An 8509-nucleotide genomic window follows, 5' to 3' on the forward strand; every position below is an offset into this window, starting at 1 on the left:
CTACCCCTAAACCTATTTGTACCTCAACTTTAGTAGCAGCAAATGTGATTCTTGTGAGAATTGCACAACAGCATGTAGTTTCGCAATAAATACATTATATAGTATGTATTTTAATATTAGTATATAGTAGTTAAAGACATATATTGTCAGCATATAAACTGCAACCCAATATTTAACTTTTAGTGGTGCTTGAATAACTTATGGCTTGAATTCCATCGGTACATTAAATATAAACACAAATGAATACACATGGATATAGTATGTAACTAACTAAGCCTGTTAGAGAGCCGAATATTGGATTGAACGAGAACCAGGCCAACCTGAAATTGAGTCTGAAGCTAAAGACTGCTACCAATGACTGAGCCACCAGCTTTAACTGTGTCATCTAATCCACAGATCACATACATGGTCTAAATAGTCCTGTAGTGGGATTTTGGAGCTTTTCTTCAAAGCAAAGCCTCGTATGACCTCATTCCTTATGAAGAAAACTAGTCTTATAAACTTTCTACAGGGCGGTTGTATTTACTAAATCACTTTCTCTGGACATTTCAACCAAAAATAAATTCAGATAACAAGATCTATTAACTGTTATGTGTGTGAATATAAGGCCAAAACATAGGCTACGTTACATGAAGGATGACAACGCAAATGCTTCTAGTGCATCATTGCATTCTGAAAAGTGACGGACCACCTTTCATAACGCAATGTACGCGTTGCATTTTCAGCGTCGCCACAAGGGGCGTTAGCACAAACCGACATCTTCTACATTTAGTTATCTCGATCTGGTCAACTACTGTCACAGCGGAACAACAGTTTGAAGATAATTTTCCTGAGCAAGTTTAGCTAAACTGTCAGCATACTTATAGCTAGCTACTTAATACCAAAAATGAAAATTCTATCATCATTTACACCCTCATGCCATCCCAGATGTGTATGAATTTCTTTCTTCTGCACAACACAAATGAAGATTTTTAGAAGAATATGTCAGCTCTGTAGGTTCATACAATGCAGGTGAATGGTGGTCAGAAGCTACAAAAAGTACATAAAGGTAGCATATAGTATAATATAGCATATCCATAAAACTCCAGTGGTTTAATCCATATCTTCAGAAGTGATATGAAAGATGTGGGTGAGACACACCTAAATTAAGTCCCTTTTTACAATAAATCTCCACTTTCACTCTCTTCTCTCCTTTGAGTTTTTCTTCTTTTGTTTTTGGTGATTCACATTCTTAGTGCATATCGCCACCTCCTGGGCAAGGAGGACAATTTATAGTAAAAAATGCTGTCTTAAAGGTGCAATATGTCAAAAAAAAAAATTGCCAATATGTGAACGGCTTGTAACACAGCTTAAAAAATTAGCCCTTACCGGACTTCCTAGGTTGCCTATTAAAGCTTATAGACTGATTTTCATGCGAAGGGGGCGGGTCGCTTTTGCTTGGAAAATCCAAAGGATGTGACGTTCATACACGCTCCTGAGAGCCTTGCCTCAGTGCTTCTTATCCAATATTCAACAGCGACAACAAACTGCAACACTAGGTAGCATTATCTTAGATATGGAATCCAGCAAACTTCAGGCTCCAAGCACAACACCGACTCCTACACAAACTCAGAGTAAGCCAAAAAAAAAAAAAAAAACATTTATCTACTGAATTCCATCTGGCTAAGCGGGAACGTGATCGTGGTCGAGCGAAAACTAGAGTGAACGTTGACAGGGCATTTGATTCCTGGAGGGACCTTCATTCTGTTTTGGGGATCAAACAGACCTTGAATGCGTTCTTCTTATTGGACAGGTAAGCTTACATAACCGCAAATCATGTGAAATATAGTGCCATAAGGATTGATACGTGTCATTTTAACTAACTTGATCTTGCCTGCACAGTAACTGTCATAATCAATGTTAATCTGTCATTATTCAGCAAGATGAACTACAATAACACATGAAATGAATGCTAGACAATTTTCAAGATAATGCAAAAAGCTCTATTTATTATTGTAACGTAACTTGGTTACACAGAAAATATATACATTCTATTATTATAAAACAATAGCGCATCAAAATATGAAATCACATCAATACTCAATTGTGTCAACATATTTATAATGTATAAACAGCTACTGTCATCATCCACCAAATTTAGCTAACAGCTATTGATAAAGCTAGCTAGCTAACGCTGACATAGGCTATCATATATATGCAGTTAATGTATCATGCAAAGTAAACTGATTACTTCAAACTACAGTCTTGCATAGTCAGACCTATATCCACACTACATCCACTGGAGAGTCAAATACAATATACAGTCTCAAAGTTTGTAGTAAAACAATCATAACTGTGCATGATGCCAGTGAATCCCGTTCAGTCTCTTTGTATGTTACGTCATTGTTTTGGTCTATGCTCGCATCCCTATGGAGTGTGTGTACGAGCACGAGCAACAGGTAACTGGCTGCAGTTCACTTAATGGCCACAGGTGTCATTAATAACAAGGGTTTCTGAATCTTACATACTGCACCTATAAATAATAATCTGTATCTAACCCACATCTATCATTTGCTTCTGAAGACATTGATTTAACCACTGGCGTCATATGGATTACTTTTATGCTGCCTTTTTTGGCTTTTTGGACCTTCAAAGTTTTGGTCACCATTCACTTGCATTGTATAGACCAAAAGAGCTGAGATATTCTTCTAAAATTCTTTGTTTGTGTTTAGCAGAAGAACAAATTTGGGATGCCATGAGAGTGAGTAAAGGATGAGAGAATTTTCATTTTCAGGTGAACTGTTACTTTAATGATGCATACATCTAAATGTAACCATCACCACTTTAAGAAATGAAGTTTGTCCTCACCACAGTAACGCAACAACGTACCTAAACAACAAGAAACAACTTGACTAGAGTGACTCATCTTGCACTCAGGGGTGTGTGCAAAATTTTGTCCAATAATATGCTCTCTTGAATGAGTGTCACTCCCCCTAAGAGGGTGTTCACACAGGATGCATACAGAACACAAACAAAGATTTTTATAAGAATATCTCAGCTCTGTAGGTCCACACAATGTAAGTGAATGGTGACCAACATTTTGAAGCTCCAAAAACCACATAAAGGGAGCATAAAAATTATCCATATGACTCCAGAGTTTTAATCCATGTTCTCTGTAGTGATCCAAACAGTTTTGGGTGAGAACTAACCAAAATAAAACTCAAATCTTCACATCAGCAGTCTCCTTGGCGATCGTGATTTCAAGCTCGATTACACTTCCTTGCACCATCTAGCGCTCTGCACATGCATGAAGCACTAGGAAGTGTAATCATGCTTGAAATCATGATCGTGCCTAGAGACTGCAATGGCAAGATGTATAGTGAAAAAGGAGTTACATTTTTTTTCTTTTCTCACCCCATATCGCTTTGGTCACCATTCACTTGCATTGTATGGACCCACAGAGCTGAGATATTCTTCTAAAAATCTTCGTTTCTATTCAGCAAAAGGAAGAAAGTCATACACATCTGGGATGGAATGAGGGTGAGTAAATGGTGAGAGAATTTTCATTTTTGGGTGAACTATCCCTTTAAGAAACTGGATGATACACTGACTTGTAAGCTATTTTATCTCACTAGTCTCATGTCAACACATACAACACATACTTACTCTCCGTTCGTATGTTTTGCGATTGCGATTTCTTATTCCTATTAGAAACAGAACCTGTGGCACATTTAAAGTTGCACCTACAACTGGCTACAAAACGTAAAATAAATATAATGTATAAAATTAATGATGCTTTAATAGTTCGTTTGGGGTTGCTCATTATAATACAGTAACTATTTAAAATAATGCTTTTTTTAATCATTACAATGGGCATGTCACTGTGGTAATCAATATGTTGACAATGAATCCACAGGTAAACATGTTGTCACTTACCATCAAATGAATCCTAGGATGAATTTCAGACAGTGAGTATGCTGAAACATAAACACAGGAATGCTTTGAATAGCTTATGGGCGCAGTGGAGGGCAATGGGCCTCTGTGCGATCCACAGGGCTTCTCGCAGGCTTCGTGTTGCACGTCCCCCTCCTCTTCCTTCTCCTAAGCCATCCGTCTCAACGGCACCACAACCCGACAAAACCTTCCCGAACTTCGTGCAAGAGGAAATCCAAATGATATTTACTGCGCAATGTCGGTCTGTATCCGTGCGCACGGCGTGCCAGTCTGGAGCCAGTCGCTTTCATTTCTTATTAATTTAGAAAGAGCCCCATATCCTCTCCGTGCCACTTCATACCCGCGGAAAACACTCGCAAAGGCGTAAAGCATCACCTAAACGCGTAACAGCGTTATGGTGATTGTTGCTTTGCGTTTGTGTTGGATTAATACCACGGGCTCTGCCATCTGGTGTTTTGTTTTAAGCATCAGCAGCACATAGTAGTGATGTGTCGTTCATGAACGATTCGTTCATTTTGAACGAATCTTTAATATGACTCGGGACTACCGAGTTGTCTCAGAGAGTGATTCGTTCATTTTGTGTTGACCGCGCATGCGCGCAACATCGCATAAGGTACATGAAGTCATAAATGATTAGTTCATCTTTCGCGAGTCTTCGGGTTCGGCCGGGTCCGAGTCTTTCGTTCTTCCTGTCAGTCCCATAGAGACTATGCTGTCAGTACCGGAAAGAGAAATGATTAGTTCATCTCTTCGGTTTCGAGTCGTTCGTTCTTCAAGTCAGACTCACAAACCCATAGCACTATGCATTTTGCATATTGTGATTTAAGTTATATGGTTACTCTGTGGCTTTATAGTGTCCTTTTCATTCTTATTTATTTTTTATTTATTTTTATTTAATTCCTTTTTGGATAGTTATCCAATTTTTTTAAAGCATTGTTGGCAAAAAATAAACAAACAATAAACATCCAGTCAATATAGTGTGTACAGTGTTGTAATAAGCTATGTTACAAAGGTGTAGGTTTCATAGGTTTATTAAATAACTGCATATTTAAGTTATATACTGTGACTTTTCACAAAACAACTCGTAGACTTTTTAGGTGATTTTTTTATGGGCTAAAAAACATAGTGAATGGAAAAATGCATGAATACTACATTCTACATTACTACATTCAATGTTATAGAAAAGAATCTTCATGACAAATTCACAAATACATATGAAAAAAGATACAATTTGAGACCAGAAACGTAACATGTAACTGTAAAAGTAAAAATCAAATAAAAAACTAACTACAACATGTTTGTAAGAATGATGTGAATTATGAACTAGGTTAAGTATTTAATAGGGCTGTCACGTGACAAAAGAACGAAGGACTCAGACTCGAAAGATGAACTAATCAATTCTGACTCTGCATAGTGCTATGGGTTTGTGAGTCTGACTTGAAGAACGAACGACTCGAACCGAAGAGACGAACTAATCATTTCTCTTTCCGGTACTGACAGCATAGTCTCTATGGGACTGACAGGAAGAACGAAAGACTCGGACCCGGCCGAACCCAAACCCGAAGACTCGAGAGTCGAGACTTGAACTAATCATTTATCTTTCCGGATCCGGACCGGTATGCTGCATGTGCATGCAGTCAGTGAGTGCATTGGCTGCTGTGTCACACCACACGGCCCACACACAGACACTGACGAGTCGACATCGACAACTAAGTATTTTTAATGTTTTGAAGTTCGAACCCGATGACACAAGAGGCGGAGAAAAAGGAGGTGAGGTGAACTAACTGCAATAGCTTAAACTTAAGACCCAATTAATAAATTAACATTTCTGTTTCTTATAAATTGGCTTTGGCTGCATTACCCTATAGTTTATTTGTATTTATTTATTTATTTATTTCAAATTGAATCAACATTTTCGTAAGTAGACTACTTGATGTTTTGGGCTATTTAACATGACATTTAATTATATTCTGCTGAAATGAACGAAATGACTCGAAAAAAGATTCGTTCATTTTGCTGAACGAGACTCAAAGATCCGAGTCAGTAAAATGATCCGAACTTCCCACCACTAGCACATAGACGCGAGGGAGGCGTTCACTCACAGTTTTGATGTTCGGATCGAGAGTGAGTCGTTCTTATGAACCGGTTCTTTGAACGATTCATACGAACCGATTCGCAAAGTGTCAGGCAACTCAACTGAACAGGGCCGTTTGTACAAGACATTTACAATTACGTAACTTAGCAAACGCTTTCATTTTCCCCATTCCATTTCCTCCATACACTTTTTATTAAATCCTCCGTAAGCCATGAACCAAACCAGCCAGCTCCGAAGAGAATCATATCATCACAAACTTTGTTTTGAGGCAAAAAAGTGTTCGAACATTTAAAGACAAAGGTGCAAGACTGTGTTAGAGATGAAGCGCTGCAAATTATGTTATTGAATAAAAAACGATGGGAATACATACAACTATTGATTTTAGGTTGTTGTTTAGAAGTTTAGAAACAATATATTTTATATTTATTGTAAAAAATATCCTTGTGCGACCTTTTTGTCTTATTCATTTTTTTCTATCATTTTGGCTGTTAATGCCAATTGGTATAAACGTTGTGTATTTGAATGGGAATTTGAATATTTCAACCTCAGTTCCTATAAAACATCTTGTGGCAGGGTGGAGGGCGGGGCCGGGTCGTGATCCTACACACCCGGTCCTTATTAATTATAATTATGCTAATTATGCCTCTGTGAGGGTTAAAGGCTGACTGCAGGGGATCGTGCGGGAGAGAGAGATCATTTACGGACATGTCCGTCATGTGTGTGTTTATGTTGTCTTTTAAGTTTATCATTAAACTATTATTTATATTGAAAAGCCGGTTCTCGCCTCCTCCATTCCATTGATCCCTTTACACATCTATAACACAAAATAGTTATACTCAGGACCTTCAGGACAAAAATGTCACCATTGAAACCCTTTAAAACAATATTTGATCCCAGTGCCATTTAAGCATAAAATCATATGTTTAGTCTATGGAGCATATACATGCTTTTTCCTATTTTCTGTTTGGTATGGATGTGTTTTGTGGGTGTGTAAAAAAACAACAATGGCATCATGTAAACAAACTGGCATTTAAAGGGTTAAAATCCTGAAAACAAAAGAATATTTGGCAATGATCAGTACTGATGTTGTTAAAAAAAGTGGAAAATATTAATATATAATATTTTTATGGCAGTTTTTTGCCATGGACATTTTTGTCCTGAGTGTTTGTTTTTTAATCAAAATTAATTCATCAACATCAATGTTGTTGCTAATCATTGACATATCCCAGACTATGACAATCCCAAAAATAAATTCCCCTTAGCATTTAGTATATGAAAAATAATACATATATACATATATATATATATAAATAAACAACAGTGGCATTATGTAAACAAACTAGCATTTAAATGGTTAAAATCCTGAAAATGAATGAATATATGGTAGTTATGATCAGGACTGATATTGGTTACAAAAATACAATAATTGAAAATGAATATAATGTTAATATATAGTATTATTATTGTAGATTATTGACGCAGGACCTCCGAGTAACGTTTTTAAATTGAGGCACAAGGGATAAGTGTGAAGAGAGACTCGATTACAACATTCACAGTGAGTCATGGGAGCACAGGGTCGCTCAGAGGCACCTTTCGCGTGATTCGTTGGCCGCTGTTCTCTGATTGGTGGATCTTTCTCTGCTGTACCTTGGGTAATGTAGATGTTCACCATGAATTCCAAAAATCTTGAATGAAAAAAATGAAGATTTGGTACATAATGTGAGACTTTTAACTATAAACATGCTCGAACTTAGAAATGATGTAGACTTGGCCCTGTTATAATGCTCTGTATTAAGTATTAACCACATGAAGCTTTTTATAGCCAAATGCAAATTTCTATGCAAGAATCCTCTACTCACTTTGTTTTTGGTAGATTACGATTCTACGTCTGCACAAAAAAACAAAAAAAAAAAAAAAAAAAAATCCTTGAAAAAGTAAAAAATGACTTTCAATGTATAACCCTCATATAACTCTCTGGCTTTTTTATTTTCTTTTTAATTGTAATTTTATTTAGATGCTCTGTACTTACTGGTACAATTTCATGTAAGTTGTTTTTGGCATTAATAAAAAAAAGAAGCTTTTTATAGAAATTTTTCTTTGCATGTCATCGCTTCAATTAAGAACACTTAACAAAATATGCATTCACATGAAGATAAAATTATGGATAAAAATGGTCAACGATGACAGATTTAAATACAGCAAGTCCCCATGAGGTGTCAGTGATTGTTTTTATTTTATCTCTAGAGGCCACAGTTATATTGTAGATCCAAGCTGGTCTTTTTGTGCGGCTAATTCCTAAAATATATTAAAAAAAAAAAAAATATATATATATATATATATATATATATATATATATATATACAGTGAGGAAAATAAGTATTTGAACACCCTGCTATTTTGCAAGTTCTCCCACTTAGAAATCATGGAGGGGTCTGAAATTGTCATCGTAGGTGCATGTCCACTGTGAGAGACATAATCTAA

The 8509-nt window shown here is 36.5% G+C and overlaps 1 protein-coding gene across 5 annotated transcripts in view; it reads right to left on the bottom strand.

Moving 5' to 3' along the window:
• Positions 1-4384, bottom strand: part of hecw2b (HECT, C2 and WW domain containing E3 ubiquitin protein ligase 2b) — an 86635-nt gene extending 82251 nt beyond the window's left edge. For all 5 annotated transcript variants that reach the window (XM_052126646.1, XM_052126645.1, XM_052126643.1 and 2 more), the window contains exon 1: positions 3916-4384. The gene's annotated coding sequence lies outside the window, so the exon portion shown is untranslated. The remainder of the gene's footprint in view (positions 1-3915) is intronic.
• Positions 4385-8509: the final 4125 nt, after the last annotated feature.

This window comes from Xyrauchen texanus, chromosome 5, assembly GCF_025860055.1.
Source record: "Xyrauchen texanus isolate HMW12.3.18 chromosome 5, RBS_HiC_50CHRs, whole genome shotgun sequence".
Lineage (NCBI taxonomy): Eukaryota > Metazoa > Chordata > Actinopteri > Cypriniformes > Catostomidae > Xyrauchen > Xyrauchen texanus.